Source organism: Rhipicephalus microplus, unplaced genomic scaffold, assembly GCF_043290135.1.
Source record: "Rhipicephalus microplus isolate Deutch F79 unplaced genomic scaffold, USDA_Rmic scaffold_18, whole genome shotgun sequence".
Classification (NCBI taxonomy): Eukaryota; Metazoa; Arthropoda; class Arachnida; order Ixodida; family Ixodidae; genus Rhipicephalus; species Rhipicephalus microplus.
The window spans coordinates 4583422-4607811 of NW_027464591.1; positions in this window are offsets into that span (position 1 = coordinate 4583422).

Sequence of the window (24390 nt, forward strand, 5' to 3'; positions counted from 1 at the left end):
ACCATCGTTCACCTCCTGTAAATAAAACCATCTTATCACAGCTCGCTGTTACAGTTGTGGTGGACGTGCTGGGTAATCGACACCCGAAGACGGAAGGCAAACCGCAAGTTCTTCGACGGAGCCGTCGCATTGCTGGACTTCCACCGAATCCATCTGGTCTGGACATATCCCACAACGCAAATGAACACCGACCCCTCTCGACTTCTGCGCCAACCAGTTCGGCTCCACAACAAAGAGATGCTTGTCCCTTTGCCGGCAGACCAGATGAAGACGTCGAGGCTTGGCTCATCCATTACAAACGGGTGAGTGCCGCTAACAAACGGGATGCCGCTTCTCAGCTTTTGTACGTCGCGTTCTTTCTGACGGATACTGCATTAATGTGGTTCGAGAATCGAGAGGAAACGCTAACGACGTGGGACTGATTTGTTTCTGAAATCAAAGAGCGTTTCGGCGACCCAACAACGATAAAGAAAAGAGCAGAACAGACACTAATGCAACGCGCTCAAGTGCCAGGTGAAACTTGCGCGACCTACATTGAGGAAGTCATAAAGCTGTGTAGGACCATTGACTCCGGAATGTCTGAGGAAGACGAAGTCGGGCACATTCTAAAAGGAATCGCCGAGGATGTTTACAGTTTCCTCATCGCGAAAGACACCTTGACATCTGTCACCGACGTCGTTCGTCATTGCCGCACTTTTGAGCAACTAAAGACGAGGTGCATCACGCCGAAGTTCGGCAGGCTACCCAATGTGACGAACATCGCGAGCATAGACAGCAACCAGGCGCTTGATCTTGCATCAACAATCCGGCAAATAGTACGTGAAGAACTCGGCCTGTATGCGCAAGTGGCAAACCGCCCAAGCACTCATCCCCCCTACCAGCCACCAGAGTTCTAGCGAAACGTTGCTTCATTCTCCTCGCACCGAGTGGCGGAGGGCTTTGAGGATTCTGATGCCACACCTCAGTATCAGCCACGTCTATACGATAGAGGCCCTGCATTTGACGCACGATCACGACGAGCACAGCCGCATTCTTATACCCAGGGCTCTCAGCCGGACTACGTCCCGCTGCGGCAAGGACAGTACCAACCCTACTACCAAGATGTAACTTACGACAAATAGAATGAATTCCAGAGAGTGGCAGAAACCCGTTCTTCGCGTGATAACGAACTTCCTCGCCGACAGCAGCGGCCCAGAATTCGTTCCATTGAATATAGTATAAACCGTGACCCTCCCGTGTGCTACAACTGTGGTTTCACAGGGCATATTGCTCGGTATTGCCGCCAACAACGCCGCCAATCACGAAGGACACCAGCCATGTCTTCGCCACCAAGACCCGGTGCTTCATATGACCTGCGGACAACCGACTTGTTTCCAAGGGACCGTTTTTCGCGCGAGACCAGACGCAGTGATTCGCCAGAATTCGAGCGGAGTTTGACACCACCATCCAACCTCCAACCGTTCTCGTCGCTCGCCGTCTCCTTTGCGTCGTTCTTCTCCGCCACCGGGAAACTAGCATCCGCGGCCAATGGAGGTGAGGTCGACGGACGGTCTTTTCAAGATATACCTCTGCCGATTGTTATGATCGAAAACAAAGTGAATGTGTTGATTGATGGAATACCGACGATGGCGTTAGTTGACACTGGGGCGGCTGTCTCTGTGATGAGCCTCGCCTTCAGAAACCGCTTAGGTCACAAAGTTATGTTTTCATGGGACGATACAATCACGTTTCGTGGTGTAGGCGGCGAGTGGCTTAATCCTCTTGGTGTATGTGTTGTCAGTGTTTCATTGGCTGGAAAAGTATATGTATCGGAATTTCTCGTTCTGTCTCGTTGTTCGCACGATGTCATTCTTGGTATCGATTTCCTGGAGCAATGCGGTGCTTCTGTTGACTGTGGTAGTGGGTAAATATCACTAAACAATTTGTTTCTACCGTCGCTTTCCGAAGAAGACTACCGTGGCGAAGACAGGAACACACTTAGTGCGATTGATGAAGTGATAGCACCATCTTGGTGCCCGACACCCGTTCGAGTCTCTTCCACAGCGGTTGATGATGCTTGTGTTGACCTCGTAGTGGGGCCTCTACGCAAGAACTGTTTTAAGAAAGACATACTTGTGCCTTGTTCTGTTGTGTGCATGACAAAAGGAGAAGCAACATTGTGGGCGCTGAACTGTTCTGCCACACCGGTTGTGCTTCCTCGCGGGATGAAGATAGCTCTCTTTGATGAAGCCTCATGCAACTCGATAGCAGCAATAGCTACGGACCTCCCCACCTCTTCCTCTGCTTGTGATATTCGCCATAATGAAGATCTAATGCTCGCTATGATCAGCAAGACTCTCAGTACGACGGAACGGCAAGCGCTGGTGCAGGTCCTTTCCCGGCATGTTGCTGCTTTCGACTTCAAACATAGAGATGCACCCCTTCAGTTACCCTCGTCCCGCGCTCGTCACAGAATAGACACTGGCTCTGCACACCCCATCCACCAAAAGCCCTACCGAGTGTCATCCTCTGAGCGCAAAGTTATCGCCGAACAAGTAAAGGACATGCTGAACAAAGGGGTTGTGCAAGAGTCGTCCAGCCCGTGGACAGCCCCGGTAATTCTTGTCAGGAAAAAGGATGGTTCCTGGAGATTCTGCGTAGATTACAGGCGTCTAAACACTGTGACGAAGAAAGATGTATATCCCTTACCGCGGATTGATGACGTCATAGATTGCTTGCATGCCGCTTCCTATTTTTCAACGCTTGATTTGCGGTCAGGTTATTGGCAAATACCTATGGAACCCGGCGACAAAAAAAAGACTGCTTTCATAACTCCGGATGGCTTATTTGAATTTAATGTCATGCCTTTTGGCCTTTGTAATGCTCCAGCCACCTTTGAAAGATTTATAAACACAGTATTACGTGTCTAAAATGGGAGATATGCATGTGCTACCTTGACGATGTTGTGATCTTTGGCCGAACGTTTGAGGAACATAACAACTGTCTCAGTCTTGTTCTCGACTGCATCGAAAAACCTGGGCTGGTTCTGAATTCCAAAAAATGTCGCTTTGGCGAACGTCAAACTCTCGTGCTGGGGCACTTGGTCGACAAGGATGGCGTCAGACCCGATCCTCGCAAGATAGAAGCAGTGAGCTCTTTTAAATCACCGCAGTCCGCACGAGAACTTCGCTCATTTGTCGGCCTATGCTCATATTTTCGTCGTTTTGTTCCACGATTTGCGGAGATCGTGTATCCGCTGAAAAACGTCTTGCGACAGGATGCAACCTTCAACTGGACACCAGAGTGTGACGCCGCATTCTCACAACTTAAGTTTGTACTAACGTCAGCACCACTGTTGCGTCACTTCGATCCATCTTGCCCGACTGCGGTCCACACGGACGCTAGTGGTATCGGTGTAGGCGCGGTGCTTGTACAACGTCACAATGGCGCAGAGCATGTCGTGACATATGCCAGCCGTTGCCTGAGCAAATCAGAACGCAATTACACAGTTACGGAACAGGAATGTCTGGCACCTGTTTTCGCTGTACAGAAGTTTCGTTGTTATCTTTACGGGAGGCCATTTAAGATAATTACCGATCACCATTCGTTATGCTGGCTGGTCGGTTTGCGTGACCCCTCTGGCCGCTTCGCACGTTGGGTGCTGCGACTTCAGGAATACGACTTTACGGTGTCGTACAAGAGTGGCCGTCGTCACGCTGACGCAGACTGCCTCTCCCGGATTCCTCTTGCGACTACTGACTGCGATGCTGAGAATTTTGGCGACTGCCTTGCTGCTGTTACAAGCACGTTCCCCAACGCGGCTGATTTCCAGAGAGAACAACGCAACGATCTCAACTTGGATACTCTTTTTGCCGCCGCACGTGCCTCCCAACACAGCGGTCGCTTTACTGTCCGAGACAAGTTGCTCTATAAAACTAACTACTCCAGACTTAGAGCACGTTTTCTTCTAGTTGTCCCCGAGAGCCTTCGCTCCGATGTTCTACGTGCCATGCATGACGATGCGACGTCCGGTCACTTCGGCTTCATACGAACGCTGAACCGCACGCAGGAACGCTTTTACTGGCCCAAGATGTACGAAACGACGAAGCGTTACGTCGCTAGCTGCGAGACGTGCCAACGTCACAAGCGCCCGTCTACCGCTACACCAGGTCCCTTTCAGCCGTTAACCCCACCCAGCACACCTTTTGAACAAGTAGGAATTGACATTATGGGTTCATTTCCGTTATCTAACAATAAGAAGCGTTGGATAATCGTCTGCGTAGATCATCTTACGCGGTATGCCGAAACCGCAGCTATTCCATCTTCTACCGCTGCATCCGTGGCGGACTTCTTGCTTCACTCCATGGTCCTTTGCCATGGCCCACCGCGTGTTATTATCAGCGACCGTGGCCGCCAGTTCACTGCCGATGCCGTTGAAGAATTACTACGCATGTGCACGACACAGTTCCGTCATTCCACACCGTATCACCCGCAGACGAATGGCCTCGTTGAACGGACAAACAGAACGCTGACCAACATGTTTGCCATGTACGTTTCTTCGAATCACAGAACTGGGATGAAGTGCTGCCTTTTATCACGTACGCGTACAACACGGCAAAACATGAAACAACGAATTTCAGCCCATTTTATCTGTTGTACGCCAGGTTGCCACTAAGCCCTCTGGACACTTTCTTACCCTTCATTCTACACAATGACGACTCTGTATCAAACACCCTGTGCCTCGCGGAAGAAGCCCATCGAATCGCTCGTCTTCGTACTCTGGCCTCTCAACGTCGTTCGAAGGAACGATACGACGACCGTCCCGAACCGGTTTTATTCAAAAAAGGTGACTTGGTGTTACTTTGGACACCGCAACGCAGGCGTGGATTGTGTCAAAAGCTTCTGTCACGATATTCAGGCCCATTTGTAGTTTTGGAGCGTCTAAGCCGGCTCACTTACGTAATAGCTCTTCTTTTGTCCAATGGTCGACGATTGAGCAGAACGCAGCTCACTCACGTTGCTCGCCTGAAACCTTTCTACCCTCCTTGTGCATCATAACTCGCCCAATGGGCTTCGTCTGCTTGCGGGGGAATGTAACAGACTAGAAAAAGGTAGAGAAGAGAAGCAGAGGAAGACGAAGAGTCTTGGCACGATCGCAGTGTGCTGCCGCAAACGACCATCGTTCACCTCCTGTAAATAAAACCATCTTATGACAGCTCGCTGGTACAATATATATAAGGGAAAGAAGTGTATATCTAAGGGCTCGTTTTTTCGTGTTTTAACACAATATTAATGAGATCTAACAGACAGTAATGCCAAGGATTGTACAGGGGAAGTTATTAGAACCCATGGAATGTAAATAAGAAGAAAGAAAAGTGGATGAAAAATAACGAGCCGTGAGCAGGAACCAAACCTGCTTACGGCAAGTTATTTTTTCACCCACTTTCTCTTATTTAGATGACATTGTTTCTAATAACCTCCCCTATACATTCCTTAGCATTATTGTCTGTTAGATCTCATGTATATATATATATATATATATATATATATATATATATATATATATATGTCTGCTAACACATAGCTCAACTGCGACACACCTGTCTGCTCTCACACAGGACTGCTGCTCGCGACGCGCCGCAGGGCTTCTTTTATATGCACCGGGTGGATCCTTTGAATAACAAAACCTTGCGGCAACCGAAGTTATTCTTCTGCATATATATATATATATATATATATATATATATATATATATATATATATATATATATATATATATATATATATATATATATATATATATATATATATATTGTTGCGACGCGCGCCTCCGACGACGTTTACGAAGGGCGCCCCGAAATCTCACCGCTGCAACCACTGTTTCGAAAGACGGCGACGCCAACACGGCTCCGAAGGCGCCACTGCTTCGAACTCCGCCGGGAAGGTCACCAGCCGTTTGGTAGCGTAGGTTTCTCAGCTCGCGACTGCTTCTGCGCTGAGCTGATAGACGAGCGGACGAGACGACGGTGAATTAAACAAGGTTTATGTACAACATATATACAGAGGCGTTACAAATTCGGCACTGGGGCCGACAGCTAAGAGACCCGAAGAGCCGAGCTCTCCTCTCTAACACATAGGTCTACTCTCAAATGGGTCTGTCAACACATAGCTCAACTCTCTATCACATAGCTCTCTTCTCTGACACACATGTCTGCTCTCCAACAGGTCTGCTAACACATAGCTCAACTGCGACACACCTGTCTGCTCTCACACAGGACTGCTGCTCGCGACGCGCCGCAGGGCTTCTTTTATATGCACCGGGTGGATCCTTTGAATAACAAAATGTCCAACCAGAAGCGCCGCTGGTCGTGAGGCCAGACTTCCCCAATGGGGTCGCCGCTGGGCCGCGTCCTTCTTTCTCTTCGAATCTGGAGGGGCTGCGCTGCAGGTGGCTGCACCCAAGGACGAGTGACGTCGCCAGGCATTGCGTCAGACCCGCCAGACAGGAAGACGCCGGTTGTTTACTCGACGGGCTCGCGGGCTGAGGTGACTCACTGCAAGGCGCCGCCGCGTGTTGACGCCGTTGAGTTGTTCGTGTCAGGCGGGCTCGCGGGCTGGCCTTGACACAGATTTCCTTTTTCCGAGGCATGGACGTTCGCTGCGGACTTGCAGGCATAACAATATATACGCATATTCAGAAGAATAGCTTTGGTTTATTCAGCTGACGTTTCGACGGGAGCCCCGTCTTTTTCAGGGCATAATATTTACACATCTTCCGTGTCTTCTTATAGCTGTCGAGACAGGAGGGAAGCGGTCAGAAGAAAAGTTTGAACAACAACAACAACAACAAAATATGGCAGATCCCGCGCGTACAGTGGGAATCGGTGATATGCGATGCACGAATGAAGAAGGATGATATGTCACCTTAAAATCAGCACGTTACGAGACGGAGGTAAATTATTCCGTACATGACTTCCATATCATGATTACCATTTTTGGACTTGCTATTTACCTTCTTCATCTATTCACGTCACCTGATTCCAAATTTGGTATATGGGGAGCTAGCGAAACGGCCGCGAGTGTTCTATGAGCGTAGCGTGTAGTCATGTTGCTACACGACACCTATCTCAGGATTATCATGTTTGCACCAGTGACATACTTTCGTTATCTATTGACGTCACGTAACACCAAATTTGTTATATGTGGAGCTAGCGAAGCGGCCGCTACCACATCATGAAGGGCCCAATAAACTCCGACGTAACGTTGACGCGCGCGCACGCGGGGTGCAACGACGCTATATACGCTAGCAAAACGCGAGCACTCTATAGTCCGAGGCCAGACGTGACCGGCGCGACCAGCGTCTGTCGGTGCGGACCGGCGGCAAATGGCGCGAAATACGACATGCTGAATTTCACGCCAACTCAGTGACGTTACCCAGATCATAGAGTTTCCTAATATATAGAGGGAACTCTGGCGCTAGTATCTATGGGAGCTGCAATACACGGCGCTTCAGCGAGCATGGAAATCATGGGTACTACTCAAAATTTTTTTAAGTTTTGTACTTCTGGCCTGCTTTTGGCTCCGTATGTGTTCATGTGGCTTGGAGCTGTTTTCTCACGAAACAAAAATCAGCAAATGTTCAGCGGTTGCGCGCTTCACCGCCTTATTCTTTTAGACTTACCTTTCGAAATCGGGTCACGAAGCTAAAAAGGGATGAATTTTTCTTTAAAAACAAAACCTAAACGCAGCAATAAACGAAGCCGCAAGTACGATTCGCCACCCGCAAGTACGAAGATTAGGCAAATGTGTGTACTACCCATCATTCCCATGGTATACTGCCTAGAATATACTTACTAGTGTGCCGACCGCAGCCTTCGCGGTGGCACCACAGAACACCTACACACTACCGTTTTTTGGTGGCACGGAGATTGATGCCTTCCACCGGCGGCCACCAGACGGCGACAGCCGCAGGGACCGTGCTACGCCGAGCCAATGGCCGATCGGCCGGAGCCCGAGCGGAGTGGCGTCGACATACTCTCAAGCGTTAACAACTTTTTCTAAACACTGCCCCGCCGCGGTGGTCTAGTGGCTAAGGTACTCGGCTGCTGACCCGCAGGTCGCGGGTTCAAATCCCGGCTGCGGCGGCTGCATTTCCGATGGAGGCGGAAATGTTGTAGGCCCGTGTACTCAGATTTGGGTGGACGTTAAAGAACCCCAGGTGGTCGAAATTTCCGGAGCCCTCCACTACGGCGTCTCTCATAATCAAATGGTGGTTTTGGGACGTTAAACCCCACAAATCTAAACACACAGAGCTGTAGAACGCTGGTTGGGAGGCGATGCGTAATGAAAGCAATATTTTTTTCGTTGCACTTACAAACGTACATACGCCCCGTTATCATTATTACGGTAAACGATATTGAGTGTTTAACAAAAAAAATACCAATAAATAAATTAATACGCGTGGTATCTGAAGAAAAGGGAACACTCTAATGAAGTTCAATAAAATTCCACACCGAAACTCGCGACATTTGGTTGAATAAATTATGCCACAATATGTACTATTTAGCAAATTTTTCTATTGCTGAAAGGTAGGATGAGTTTTTCGCACGAGCTTCAATGCTCCAATGACGTTGACGCAAGCTTAACTCATTAAACGCAAATAGTTTATTTTCATAATTAATACGCTCCGAGTGCTATAGCACATATCGAATTTTCTTCAGTTTGAGGATTTTGGACACATTGATTGAAACACCCGGCACATATGCGGACATTGTTGACTGTGCAAGAAATAAAATGATTATTAACGCAGCAGCATCAAAGAGCTCATTTCGTAGATATGCCGATGTCGGCGTCGCCGTTTTAAACGAGAAATCATCTTGGCCGTGAAAAGAAATCGAGACAGTTGCAAATAAAGTGAAGGATAAAAATTTTTGATTTGACATTTTAATGGGAAATTCCACTGATGACACCATCGGCTGTAATATTGAAAGAACACAAGGAGCGCTAAACGTAGCATTCACTAAAATGTTTCTCACTAACGACAGCCACCGCAGTTAGTCTTCGATACTTTCGCTTTTTAGGGGCGAAGCTCCTTAAAGCGGCATCCGTTCGTCCCTCGTCGTAGTCGTAGTGCGTAACCAGTCTTACGTTTTGACCTGCAAGGTGGTGTTGGTGGGAGATTTCTCGTGTGCGTTGTTGAACAATCAAAAACTCGCAGTGTGCACGTTAAGTAAAAGCCGAAGTCTACTGTCTCTCATTCCCCATTAGCAGCCATTGGCATGTACACTGAGCACTATCTGACAAGAAAGGGTTGCTACGTTATACATAACCTCCTTAGTTTTAGAAAGGTTTAGCGAGCGTTGTGCCGCAGAGCCATGAATACAATCAACTAGTATATACCATGAATGAACTCGAGGTGGTTAAAGGGGGGAAGTAGATACGAAGCTCAAGCCGTAAGAAAGTAAAAGCTGAATTCTCCTGTCTCTCATTTCCCATTAGCAGCCGTTGGCATGTACATTGAGCACTATCTGACAGGAAAAGGTTGCTACGTCATACTCACTGGGCGTAACCTCCTTGGTTTCAGAAAGGTTTAGCGAGCGTTGGGCCGCAGTGCCATGGATACAGTGAACTAGTATATACCATGAACTCGATGTGGTTAAAGGTGGGATGTAGACGTGAAGCGCAAGCCGTAAGAAAGTGTGCGTGTGCCACCTCTCGTATAGTCCTTGGAATGTCCGCTGGATGGCGTTGCTTCTATATGGGGAATATATGATGAAAAGATGCGAGATGGTGGTACTTGGAGTGTTGAATAGATGGACGAACGGACACACAGACAGATGCATGGATGGACGCATGAACGGACGCAGGGGCAGATGCATGGACGAACGCAGCGACGGACACACGAACAGACGCACGCACGGACGGGCGGATGGACGCATGGACGGACGGAAGCAAGAACGAATGGACGGACGAATGCTTCGCCCCACTCTCCATCATTCACTCCGTGGATATGCTGCCATTTTTTTATTTTCTCCCACTCGGCTCAGCGTCCTATGTCTGCAGTGACACTGAATAATAGGACCCGCTCATTGTTGGAGCAGTATCCACTCACACAATATGGAAAAAAAAAACCAGGCACTCTCCTTACGCCTCCTTTTCTGCGACGACATCCCGGTTTCGTGAAGAGACAAGCGTGAACAACGCGCACAGAATGATAAAACACGGCAAAGACAGGTGGAGGCATGCGCTATGTGCGCAACAGCAGAAATGCCACTCAACTACCCCGCAACCGACTGGGTTTACGAACGTGCATCTGAAGTGAATTCAAAGCGCAAGCGACGCGCATGCAACGCGCATGCGACGCGCACTCTCGCAAGGTGCGCCCCGCCACTCGGTTGCACGGTCCCTAAGGGTGTCGCCGTCTGGTGGCCTCCAGAGGAAGGCAACATCGGCAGTCCCAGTGTCTCCCATTGGAAACGCTCGGTGGTCGGCAGACTAGTAAGTATATGCTAGGCACTGTGCCCATGGTTACAGTCCATGGTCGCTGAACGATCGCAGCGACAGAGTCTCCTCTAGTTAATTTTAGGAAACTTTATGACCCAGACAGCACTGCATCTGCCTCTCTTCGTGACGGAGGGACGCCGGGCACGCTCAAACGCGCATGCGTCAAAGCAACGCAGCGCGCGCCTGTGTGTATATCAGGTCCATTCGTTTCCCCTGCACTTCGTGAACCGGTTCACGGAGGCTCTGCTCTTCGGCATTCGTTTCATGAGTTCAACATGGCGGCAGCGGCACCGCAGTATTCGTTTCGAAAAAGTGGGCAAGGTGTGCAGCACAAGATGGCTGCACCTGCAGCAGACGACAAAGCCGATTGCATTTGTGTTTGTTTTAGCGACGTGCAACAAGTACGACAGTGAACATTTTTTGGTAGACACATGCCAATCAATGTAAGCGGCGCCGCCTTTTACGAATCATAGTTTCCACAACCCTCAAGATAGCCGACGAATAGCACGTCATCTGCACTCTCGTGTTCGTTTCCGCGTTTTGTCGCTGCTGCACTTGCTGAAACGTCACCCACACGAAGACAACACCCAGGCAGCACCACTGTGAACTAGTTCTGGAAGTGCAGGGTGAATCAAATGGACCCATGGCAGGATCGGCGCCTGGCGTGTCACCGCCGGGGTGACGCGACAAAACGAACGCTGGCGTGCACGCGCACCGTGTAACGTAGAAGTGTATTGGCGCCTTGACTGTGGCATGTAGTCATGTTGTCACATAACATGCATGTCATTATTATCATTTTTGCACCAGTCACATAACTTCGTCATCTAATCACGTGACGTAATACCAGATTTGTCATATGTGAAGCTAGCAATACGGCCGCAAGCGCATTGTGCGTGTGGCATGTAGTCATGTTCTTACATGACACGCATGTCATGATTATCATGTTTGGACGTATCACTTACCTATGTCGTCCGTTCGCGTGACGTAATGCTGAATTTGGTACATGTGCAGCTAGCGAAATTGCCACGAGCGCATCATGAGCGGAACATGTAGGCATGTTGTTACATGAGAAGCATCTCATGATCATCATGTTTGCCCCAGTCACATGCCTTTGTCATCCATTCACATCCTGTAATATCAAATTTGGTATATGTGAAGCTAGCGAAACGGCCGCGAGCGCACCATGAGCGTGGCATGTAGTCATGACACATGACGTGACATGCATGTGAGGATTTCGACGTTAGGGTCTGTCATTTGTGTACGCCATGCAGTCATGTCATACCATACCAGTTTTTCAACATACCTTGTCAAGGAGGAGGAAAAGCCTTTATTGATGCTGGCTGTGCCAGATAGCCCTTATCCCCACCGGGCTGGTTGACATCTCTAGTCCGGGACGTCATTTGTCGAGGCCGGCACCCGAGCCCGCTGGACTAGAGTTCGCTGTTCCTCTAGTGTGGAGCTATTGAGTAGGGTCGTCTCCCAGTCCTTTTTGGTGGAGTTGGGAAAGGGGGTTAATTTTGGGTTCATTTGGCAAGCCCAGACCATATGGTAAGTGTTGGCCACTTCCCCACAGTACTGGCACTGCCCACTTATTTTTGGGTCGTAATATTTGAGTATGGCTGGACAGAGCAGCGTGTTTGTCTGTAGGCGCCACAGGACGCGCTCCTCCGTTTTTGAGAGTCCCTTCGCTGGTGCGGGATACAAGCGGCGTTGCTCACTGTAGTATTCTTTGATTTCTCGAAACCGTGTTAAAGGTGTGGGACGTTCAGGTCTATCAGGGGAACGGGGAGTTTCTCGGGAAGTAAGCACGCGGGCCGCTGCATGTGCAGCCTCATTACCCTGTAGCCACTGATGTCCCGGAGTCCATATAAGACGTTTTGGAGTAGAATCGCGGTTCCTGATGCTGAATTTTTAAAGTATATTAGCAAATGGAGAGATTTCTCCTGCAAGATAGCTCTCGCAGGCTCTTCGAGAGTCTGTAACTATTTGTTTTGAATTTGGATGGGATACTGCCAGTGCAATGGCCACCTCCTCCGCCTTACTTGAGCTTGTGGCTTTGAAAGTGAGGCCATCCACCTGCGTTCCTTGATGTATTACCGCCGCCGTGTAGTATCTATCCCCTAGGTGTCGGCCCGGCCACATCAACGTAATAGACCCCATTACGGGAGCCAGCCGTTGTTCAAGTGCCTCAGCGCGCGCTTGCCTTCTACCCTGGTGCACCTCTCTGTTCATATTGCGGGGAAGCGGGGACACCCAAAGTTTTGTTCTCCAAAGTTCAGTAATACGCTCCGCGTTTTCGATTTCAGATTCGTGCCGGATCAAAAGGTGGTCCAGTAGGCACCGCCCGGGGGGCGTCTGCATAAGACGAGTATATTGATTTGTGAGGTGGGCTTCTTGGAGCTCTTGTATGAGTTAAAGACTCCCAATGCAAACAGTTTCTGATTTGAAGTGCTGATGGGTAAATGAAGTGCGCGCTTAATTTCTTTCTTGAGAATAGCATCGACTCTGTTCTCTTCGTGTTTAGTCATTCGTAATTACGGTATTGAATAAAGAATCCTGCTAGTTACAAAAGCATTGGTGAGCCGAATCGCGTCCCTTCCTCGTAGCCCCCCGCGCTTGTTTGACACTCGGCGGATCATGTGCCCTACCGGTTCTCCAATTTTCCGTAGCTTGTCTAGCGTGGTGCTGTTTTTTGTTCTGTTGTGAATCAGAAGGCCAAGGATTCGTAGTTCTGAAACCTCTCGTATGGTTGATCCTGATACCATCTTGTTTAGGGTCGTCCTATCTTTAATATTTTCTCTGATATGCAGGAATTCAGATTTGGTTGGAGCGCACTGCGACCCACATTGGGCCACATAGTCCTCCACAATGAAGGTGGCCTGCTGCAGGTAGTCTTCAACTTCTCCTAAACTGCCCCGATTCGCCCAGATTGTTATATAATCGGCGTATATTGCATGATATATTCCTTCCACTACTGCCAATGCTTGCGGGAGCTTCATCATGGTAATGTTGAATAGCAGCGGATATAGGACAGCTACTTGCGGGGTTCCCCGCGTCCCCATTTTGAATGGTCCACGTTCCTCGTTATCTATGCGAATGAATGCCAGTCTCTCAGAGAGGAAGTCTCTGATGTAGGCAAATATTTTCTTACCGCCATGGACACTACTGAAGTTCTTCGGGATGCTTTCATGTTTAACATTGTCGAATGCGCCTTTAAGGTCGAGTGCAAGGATTGCTCTGTCGTTGTGCGTCGAGGGAATGGGTTGGTTAATGTCTCGTTTTAGTTGCAAGAGGATATCTTGCGCAGACAGGTGTGGCCTAAAGCCAAACATGGAATCTGCGAAATGCCCCTTGCTCTCGAGGTACGTGGCGAGACGGTCTCTAATCATTGTTTCCATTAATTTGCTGGCACATGGAGTTAATGATATAGGTCTGAGGTTGTCCGTGCTGATTTGCTTGCCTGGTTTAGAGATGAATGTGACAACTGCTGTTTTCCATTCAGTTGGCAGTGGTTGGTCATCCCAGATCGCATTAATGTACTGCAATAGATCCCGATAAGAATCGTCTGACAGACTTGCTAACAGTTTTACCGTAATCAGGTCTCGGCCCGGGGCAGTGCCCCTGCGCATTTTTTCAGTGCTGATTTCAGATCACACATTTCAAAAGGGGCATCGAGCTGACTGTTTTCTCTACCTGCGTATTCATATGCGTTCCTGTTGGGATCCGTAGTGCGACACAGGTATCTAGCACACAAAGCATCAGCCAGCTGGGAGTTGGTTCCCTGAAAACTGTGCAGGGCTCGACGGAGCTGCTTTTGCGCTTCTCCTCTGGTTTGAGGAAGACGAAGTTATTCTCTTGTGGAACACATATTGTGGTCTGTGCTATTTTTTCTGCGTTCCACAGCGCAACAGCGGGGTCTCCAGCCCCCTACATCGCGGTCATGGATGTACAATTCCCGGAGATCCCGCCCAGTACCAGTTCATCCACTGGCATTGCTTCAAGAAAGCATGCTAATCCATCTAGTGAGAGCGAGGACACCGAGCTGTACTCTGCATCAGACTACGAGTCCTCGGAAGACGACTTCGAACCTGTGCTCTACCGCAAGGCCCAACGAAGAATCATGAACGCATCATCGGCATCAAGTACAGCCACTGTGAGGACAGCGCCTCAGCGATGGCCTCACTCCATTCTGTTTGTGCCGCAGACTACTACTGCCAATCTACGCTTCCTCAACAGGCAAGCACAGTCCTTGTACCTTAAAAACATTGTGCCTAACGAGATTAAGGACATCAGGATAAACACGAGGAAGAATATTTTGGCAATCGACGTGAGGAACCCGAGTGCACTGAACACGCTACAGCATGTGTCAGAGCTGGGAAACATCAAAGTCCGATCCATCATACCAGCGAATGGTGACACCGTAACAGGAGTTATCTATGACATAGACACTGAAATCGCCAATGAAGATCTTCCTGTACTGAAGACCCAGTGAGTGAAAACAACGTCATTGTGCATGCTGGTCGCCTAGGCAACTCTCGTTGTGCGCGACTAACATTCAACGGTGACTGTCTTCCCTCTTACGTGAAGGTTGGCCATTTCCGTCACCAGGTTCGCCCATTTATTCCGAAGCCTATGCAGTGTTTCAAGTGCCAGAAGATTGGCCACGTGAAGGGCGTTTGCAGAAATTCCGAAGTGTGCCCCCGATGCGCTGAACACCACTCAGAAGACGACTGTAATGCAACTACGTTGAAATGCTCCAACTGCCAAGGAGCTCACAGTGCTTCCTCCAAGGACTGTCCTCAGATTAAGAAAGAGATTTATATTCTGAGGCAAATGGTGCGAGACAACTCGACTCACAGAGAAGCTGCGCAAAAAGTAAGGCGAAGGCGCCGTCATCGTCGAAGGTCCTCACGAAGGACAGTGCAAAATCTAACGAGAAAGTCTGAAACTCAAGTGAAATCGACAAGCGCGGCTCCTAACACGGCAAACATCTGCGCTGAAAGAGAAGATGCTGGAAGATCTCTCTCTCCAAAGGAATGGGCACCCCTTCAGCCTAGACGATCTGTTGAGCCTCAACAGAAGCCGCCTACACGACCTGTTGAGTCTCAACAGAAGCCGCCTCAAGAACAAGCACAAAATGCTGCAACGGCCGGGAAGCCTGATCATCGCGTGATGGTGATGCTAAGATCATTAGTGGACACCATTCGCATGTTGTTGAGCGACATGAATACACCGTCAGCCAAAAGTGCCCTTCAAGTACTGGACGCGCTTAGTCCAGTGCTAGCAGCCCTAGAGTAGACCATGGCTAACCCACCACTGTCTTTCAGGGATGAGGTTCGTAAAGCAGCAATACTGCAGTGGAATTCCAGGGGACTGAGATCGCGCATTGGTGACTTTCGTCGATTTGTGTACGTCAATATGTTTCCCGTAATCGTCATTTGTGAGCCGAACTTATCGAGTGCAATACGACTCTCGGGATACGAACCTTTTATGTCGTCTACTGTTACTGAAAGCAGCAAGGTTCTGGTGTACATTCGCCGATACCTCACTTACATCCTTCAATCTGTACCACCTCATGACGGAAACCAATACGTATGCTTAAGAGTGAAAAAGGGGAGGCTCAACATCACCGTGGTTGGCGCATACATATCACCATCAAGCCGTTTCGATCAAAAAAGACTACGAGACATCATAGCGTTAACTCCTGACCCGTGTGTTATCATTGGAGATTTCAACGCTCATCATACATTATGGGGAAGTAAGAATACCAAAATGAAGGGCAGAAGCTTGGTGTCTTTTGCCTCCGACAACCAACTTTGGTTACTGAACGATGGCAGTCCTACATTTTTACGTGGCTCCACATACAGTAGCTGTCTCGACTTGGCTTTTGTTTCGCGAAGCCTAGTGAAACATACTGAATGATTCACGGATATAGAAACGCACGGGAGTGATCACATTCCAACATACGTCAAGATCAGAGGATTGTCGCCTCCTAAAATGCGCGACATGGTTAAAAAAGTGGACTGGAAAAAAATTTCAGTCCCGTATGGAAGACCAATGCCGAAAACACGTTTCCGATTTACAAGAGGCCATCAAGATCACTGTAAAAGAGACTGTGTGTACGATACCATGCCCTGTAAGAACCACGGACATCGACATAGAGCTGGAGCGGCTTAGAGACTTGTGACGACGAGCTGAAAGAAGGTACCGGCGCACGAAGGACATAGAAGATTTACGGACTGCTAGACGTATGCAGAAAAAGATCAAACGTCGGTTGGACAAGCTAGAATTCCAACGCTGGATTACTTTCTGCGAGTCACTCGACCCTCGTAAGCCTTTATCGCAGATATGGAGGACGGTTAGAGGTTCGCGGTCATCGCCCAATCAGAAGTCATCATTCAAGGCCTTAGCCCTTCACCAAAATCGACCAGATGTAGACGTTGCAGAAGAGTTCTGTGCCGGATTATCAGGGCAAACTCCAGCCATCAGCAGCTCACCACTTTCAAGCAGTTGTCCGCCACCACGTGACTCCTGTATGGACTTCCCGTTCACCATTCAGGAGCTAAAGCAGCACTCGATCGCTTCATGCAAACGGACCTCCGCACCAGGACCTAACGGAATCTCCTACAGAACCCTGTGTCATCTGGGTGAGCGCGCGAGAATAGCTCTACTTCAGCTGTATAATGATTGTTGGCTAGAGGGCACTGTGCCCTTAAGTTGGAAAACTAGTCGTCTAGTACCATTACTAAAACCTGGCAAATCACCATTGGAACTCTCCTCCTGTCGCCCGATCGCATTGGCTTTGCGTGGGTAAAGTGATGGAGAGAATGATTCTCGGCCGACTCGAGTGGTACTTGGAGTATCATAAGATCTACTCAAATGCCATGGCTGGCTTTCGACGTGGTCGATCATCGATCGATAGCGTCATCGACCTAATCCCGTACGTTGAACACGAGAAAGGCCATAAGCGTCTTTGCGCCTCTCTGTTCCTAGACGTCAAAGGAGCCTATGATAACGTTACACATGAAGACGTCCTTACCGCACTAGAAGAGATTGGAGTGGGTGGCCGAATGTTTAAGTGGATACGCAGTTATCTCCAAATGCGACCCTATTTTGTGAGTACAGAGACCGGGAACACGTCTACACATTTCAGTTGTCGTGGCGTCCCTCAGGGTGGTGTACTGAGCGCCGTGCTATTCAATATAACACTAATTGCTCTCAATACGCACCTACCAAACAATATTTATCTATCAACATACGCTGATGACATCCGCATCTGGACATCTGCGGTAACTCGCCTGCAATTACGAGCGAGAATACAGAGAGCTGCTACTGCAACTACTTTGTATCTACGCAATCGAGGCCTGGAAATTTCCTCCGGAAAGTGCGCTCTTCTGGCATTTACGCGCAAACCCATGTCGAATTACAGAGTGTGAATTAACGGTCAAAATATACCATATCGTCGATCTCACAAAATTCTGGGTGTCATAGTCGACAGAGACATATCATGGAGCGCTCATGTGTCGTATTTGAAAAAGCGATTGAGAGGCATATGCCATCTTTTCAAGTTTCTCGCTGGAAAGACTTGGGGAATGCAGCCTAATGCTATGTTACGATTGTACAGGGTGCTTTTTCTTGGCTTTTTACGATACAGTCTGCCTGCATTATCAAACGCCAGCAAAACAAGTCGACGCATGATACAAAGCGTTCAGGCACAGGCGCTTCGAATATGTCTAGGTCTGCCTCAGGGTGCCTCAACAATGGCGACTATAGCTATAGCCAAAGACCACCTCGTGCAGACCCATATTGAAATTGAAGCTTTGAGGACACACATAAGGCATGTGGGCCAGACTCCCCATCACCACCTAGCCTCTCTACTAGAGGATAGACCTCATACTTCCTTTTGTTGAACAATAACTACACATGGTGACTCCCTACCAACTGGTTTTACGCCCGCGGCGAGACCTTCAATTCCTCCATGGTGCCTCAAACAGCCAGTCATCAACCTGACAATACCAGGCATCCAGAAAAAACGAGATTTCTCAATACCAGCCCTCAAGCAGCTCGCCTTACTTCTGCTGTACGAGAAGTACCAAGACTGCACCCACGTCTACACCGACGGCTCCGTCCTGCCAAACAGCTCAACAGCGGCGGTCGTTAATCCAACTACGCCGCAACCATCAAATTCAGGACAGCTCATGCAACCATAACAACAACAGCAGAGCTTGCAGCACTTCGCGCTGCACTGCGTTTCATTAACGACCAAAGCACGCAACGGGGGATGATTTTCTGCGACTGCAAGGTGGCACTGCAGTCACTTCTGTCAAATCTACGCCGTGGTCCACACGAGCAGTTGGTATTTGAAACAGCAGAAATGCTACACCATATAGCAGAGAAAGGGCACCACGTTATATTTCAGTGGTTGCCAAGCCACTGTGGAATTATCGGTAACGAACGAGCTGATCAAGCTGCCCGATCAGCCCATACAGTAGATAACGACCAGTCAATACCTCTCTCAAGGACGGACGTTGCTAGGAGGCTCCGCATTCTTGCTCGTCAACGCTCCATGGCTCTTTGGAATGAGCCTCTCTTTACGCATGCAAGATTACGATCCCTTGATCCAACGTTAAGCATGCAGCTTCCAACAAAAATTCGACGAGGCGACGCTACTGCTCTGGGCAGACTATGGTTGGGAGTCGCGTTTACCCGTGCGTACGCGTTCCGCATAGGTATGGCCGACACCGCCGACTGTGCACACTGCGGAGATGAAGAAACAATTCGACATATCCTGTGTGACTGCCCGAAATACAACCTGGAAAGACAACACCTTTCTAATAAACTAAACAGGTTAGACGACCAGCCGCTGTCAGAAGAAAGTATACTGCGCCATCGTCATGACTCATCGTCACAGAAGAAAGCCGTGCAAGCGCTACTGGGCTTCTTACGAACTACTGGCCTGTCGGAGCGCCTCTGAGTGGACTGATTTTGTGTGTGCGTGTGTGTCGGTGTTCTTCTCTTATTTATTTTTTAACTCTCCCTTTCTCTTTCAACCCCCTATTTCCCAACCCCAGTGTAGGGTAGCATACCGGATACTAGCATCTGGTTAACCTCCCTGCCTTCCCTTTTTCTCGTTTCTCTCTCTCTCTCCTCTGGTTTGGGCGGGGTCCACGAGAGTTCGAAAAAGGCGCCATGCTTTCCTTGTATTCATTTCTTTAGCTACAACATTGCACCGTTCTATCCCATTGGATTCGTTCAGTTGTGCAGCATATTCCTCCGCTTGCTTACTCAACTCTGCTATTCTAAGTTTAAGCTTACGGTTGAATTTGTTTTTCCGCCATCGTTTAGTTAGGCTTATGCGGGCGTCCCACAGACACTTATCGACGGCGGGGGTGTCTTCCGTTGTCTTTATAGTTTTAAGACACTTGGAATTGGCTGCAAGGAGCTGTTTTGCCCATCCCGTATATCCTCCCGCCCCTGGCACAGAGGGGATAACCTGTGAGCGGAAGGCTGTCCAATCTGTCAGCTTAGCTTGGCTCCATGTTCTACAGCCTATGTTGGCGGAGAGTGTGATTCTGAGAAGACAGTGATTACTGCCGAGCGTTTCTTCCAAGTTTTCCCATGTTGCGTAGGAAATGTTCTTAGTGATAGATCCGGGCAAGTATCTCGGTTTACAGAATTCCCGATTCTAGTCGGTTTCATTGGTTCTATGAGAAGCGATAGACGAAGAGTGGATATGAGTTCTGCCAATTTCCGTCCCTTGGGGACTTCGCGGGTGAAACCCCAGTGATAGCTCGGGGCGTTAAGGTCACCCAAAATCCCCAGTAGGTACTTATCTGCTTCCTTAATCGCTTTATAAAACATTTCGTTGAAGACACATTGCCTAGATTTTGGAGAGCTGTATACATTTAGAATGTACAAGTTAGGATCTCGTCTTTTATTGGGAAGGATTTTGACCATTGTGTATTCATGCGCCTCTGACGGATCAAGGTCTATCTGACAAGCGGTATACTCCTTGTGTACGAGAACACAGGTGGACGCACTTCTGTGAAATGAGTTGTAACCAGGCAATTTCGCCTGTAAGCCGGTTTCTTGTAGCGCCAAAACTGCAGGGGTAAAATTTTGATTCTGCAGGAAAAGGTAAAGAGTGGCCCTTTTTTTCCTATCGTTAAACCACCTGTAGTTCCACTGAAAAATATCGAGTTGCTGTTGTTTGGACCTTTTATTATTATGTTTAGAACTGCCTGCCATCATGGATTTATTATTGAGGAGGTGTCATTTTCGCCACTGCAGCCAGCGTGGGAGCCTGGAGAGGCGTGGGGGACTCAGTTTGGTTTGCTAACGACTGGGCTATGTTGCTCTCGGATTCAGAATTTGCCAGGTTACGATGAACAATTTTGCGTCGGGGTTGTTCTGTTGTCTTAATGCTAGTTTTGAGTTGGTCCATTTGGGGTGTGAGCCAATTTTGAATGGTTTGTAGTACACTGACTGTGAGAATTGGCAAAAGGCTCTTCTTGAGGTCTTGCATAGCCGCCTGGACTGATATGTTCAGCTGCTGCGGAATAATGTCTTGTACTGTAAGCTTGGTTGGTTCTACCTTGTGAAAGAAACCACCGCAAGAGCAGCAAGACCATGAAATGTAAATCATGACATTCATGACATACATGTCATGATAATCTTGCTATGACTAGTCAGTCATGCTCGTCATACAGTCAGTCATGCTATGACATACCAAATTTGGTATCGATACCATTAACGAAACGGCCAGGAGAGTTAAAAGTCGTAGGCGGATAGATAGATAGATAGATAGATAGATAGATAGATAGATAGATAGATAGATAGATAGATAGATAGATAGATAGATAGATAGATAGATAGATAGATAGATAGATAGATAGATAGATAGATAGATAGATAGATAGATAGATAGATAGATACGCTCAAAGTCGCCGAAGTTCACTAAGAAATGCTTCGCATTTAAAAAGGAAGAAGGTTGTACGACATCCGGGACCACTTCTTTGTGCGTTCCGGCTGTGCTTGAAGCGGCGAACCATTTCTCTAATGTCATATGTATACACTAAAAGCTTTGTTAGGGGGTAATATTATTGTTGTAATGGGAGGCTAGGGGCAGAGTACTGATTAGAGCGTTTGTGTCTTTTAGTGATCGTAACGCTGACAGAGTGTCTGGGTGTTCATTTATTCCGTTTTTTATCATGTTGAGTTTGAAGATAAAGTAAGATTCCTGATGTTCCCGTTCTCTGATTGTACGGAAATTGTTTTCCAATAGTGTAACCCTGATGTCATCAAAGCTGTGGTCATTCAATGTGCTGTGTTTTGAAAGTGGAAGGCCTGGCAGGGAACGTACATGTGAGCGATGGTCGTTGAATCTAATCCTAAACGAAGTGTCTGTCTGGCCCACGTATTGCATGTTACATACCCCACATTCCAGAAGGTATATGACGTTGTCTGAGTCACAGTATATTGCACCACTTATCCTGTGCTTCAAATCCGAGTGGGTGCTTGCCGCCACTGTCTGCATGTGTTCGCATACTTTGCATCTGCTTTTTCCACAAGGGCGACAGCCTGTTTGAGGTTGCATGCCTATCTATGAATTTATGAAATGATTCTTTATACTTTTCGGCCGCCTGTATAACACACAAGGAGAAGTGAAAATTTTAGATAATCACTCGCTCTGTTCCAATATGTTAAAGTGTTTTTTAGGACCTTGTTTATGTTCGGTGGGTTGCTCGAGAAAATTAATGGCAAATTTTTGTTGCGGTGCTTGTCGGCATCTTTCTTGTGATTTAGAAGAGTCTGGCAGTCCAGATTTTCCGCTTTCTTGATGACGTCATTGATGACAGCTGGCGGGTATTCTTGATGAAGGTATAGAGGCTAGAAGGTTTGAAAACTAGAGGCTAGAAAACTTTTCTAGCCTCTATAATGGGGGAGTACTTCACGCATATGTGTGCTGTTTTTATGGAAGTCCTCGGTGCGGGAGCAGATTGTGTGCTTGTGTGCTTGGGAATAGGGAATGCTGGTCTTGCAGTGTCGCGGGTGGCAGCTTTTGAAGTGCAGGTATTCTTGCCTGTCCGTAGGTTTTTTGTATACGCTAGTTACCGAACGCACCATTTTCCATTCGAATAAGTACATCAAGGAAGTTTATTTCAGTGTTAGAGTAGCAGTGTGTAAAAAAAAATGCTGGGGTGCACTTGGTTAAATGCCTGTATGAATTTAAGCAGTTCATTTTCCGAATGTGTCCGAATCGTGAATATATCGTCTAGGTACCGTTTATAGATTAAAGCTTTGATATCACAAGATGAAAGAAAATTGGACTCAATATGGTGCATGAATATGTTAGCGTAGTTTGGGGCCATTTTTGTACCCATTGCCGTGCCACTTATTTGAATGTACTACTGATTGTTAAATTCAAAGCTGTTTGGTCAGAGTAGAAGTCTCGTTAAGATTTCAAATACTTTTTTGCTTGGATATGCGTCAGGGTTGTGTGTGCCATACAAGTAAACAAGTGCCCTTACACCATCGTCATGTGGGATATATGTGTAGAATGAACTAACATCCAATGTTTCAAGGAATGCACTGTCTGGAATTTTTATGACTCATATCTCCCGAAGGAAATGGTTTGTGTCACGCAAAAAGGACTCGTGTGTGGGTGGTATGTCTTTGATTAAAGAATCAATATAACTGGAAATAGGCTCCGTTAACGTTTCCGTGCCTAATATAATGGGTCTTCCAGGGTTTCCCTCTTTATGAGTCTTTGGTAGCATGTAAAAACGATCAGGCGCCGAGTGTACCGTAAAGGTGCCTTTTGAAACTTTGAATCAATATCATATTCACGTGTGAAATCCTCCAGGGTTGTTACAGTGATCTTTTTGTGCTCGGTGGTAGGGTCCGAGTCGAGGTATTTGTAGAATCGTTTGCCATTTAGTTGTCACTTGCCTTACTCAATGTAGTCCGATCTATTAAGAACAACAACGCACCTTTTTTGTCTGCTGGTTTAATGGCGAGATCTTCGCGGTTGCTCAACGCGAATAGTGCCACTCTTTTTGTCCTTGATATGTTATTTATACTTAGTTTGTGCACCTTGTACACATGTATGACATCTTTCTGAACCACTTCTATATAAAGATCCAGAGAGATAGAGAGAGAGGGAATAAACTTCTATTAATAACAAATGCACACTGCGCCTTCCTTGGGTGGGGCCTTCAGTCAAGGGCTCCATTGCCTTGCGCGACCCTGTGACCCCGCTTAACCAGCTGCTGCTGTTCCTACCGGCGTAAGCTGAGCAGTGCAGACTCCCAAGAGGAAGGTGGGAGGTCGATCTCTATTGGCGTCTGGAATCCATTGCCGTCCAATTACCCCACGAAAAGGTGCGTTCTTTTTGGGGTTTATCGAAAAAATATTCCTCCAATAGCAAATTTTGTACGAAGTCGTCTAGGTCTTTAGAAGCGTGAATTCAACGTACTTTTAATTGTCAAGGCAGAATGTAAGTACGCGTGATGCTTCACTCAGTTCGTCTTTGCTATATTGCCGCGACATATTGCCTGCATTCAAACAACGCGCCCATCACCGCGCGCACAGGGACATACAAGCGCGCCGTCTAGTGTTGCGCAGAGACGATGATGATAGCACGAGAACCCATCTGGCCCCAGCTGATGTGCGCCACGCGATTGGGTCTCCTCTTGAAGAGGTAGAAGAAGGAGACATCTTTGGTGTTCTGCTGTAACGTGCTACGACCATAGTCCCTTTGAGTTGTGGGCACAGGTTCGCCCTTTAATAAATACGTTTTATTACACCCCGAGTTCTTCAACATCGTTACATTTCTGGTGGAGGTGCTGGGTAATGAATCAAAGCCCTACGAACGCAAGACAGCGTAGCCCCGACCACCAGCGAGTC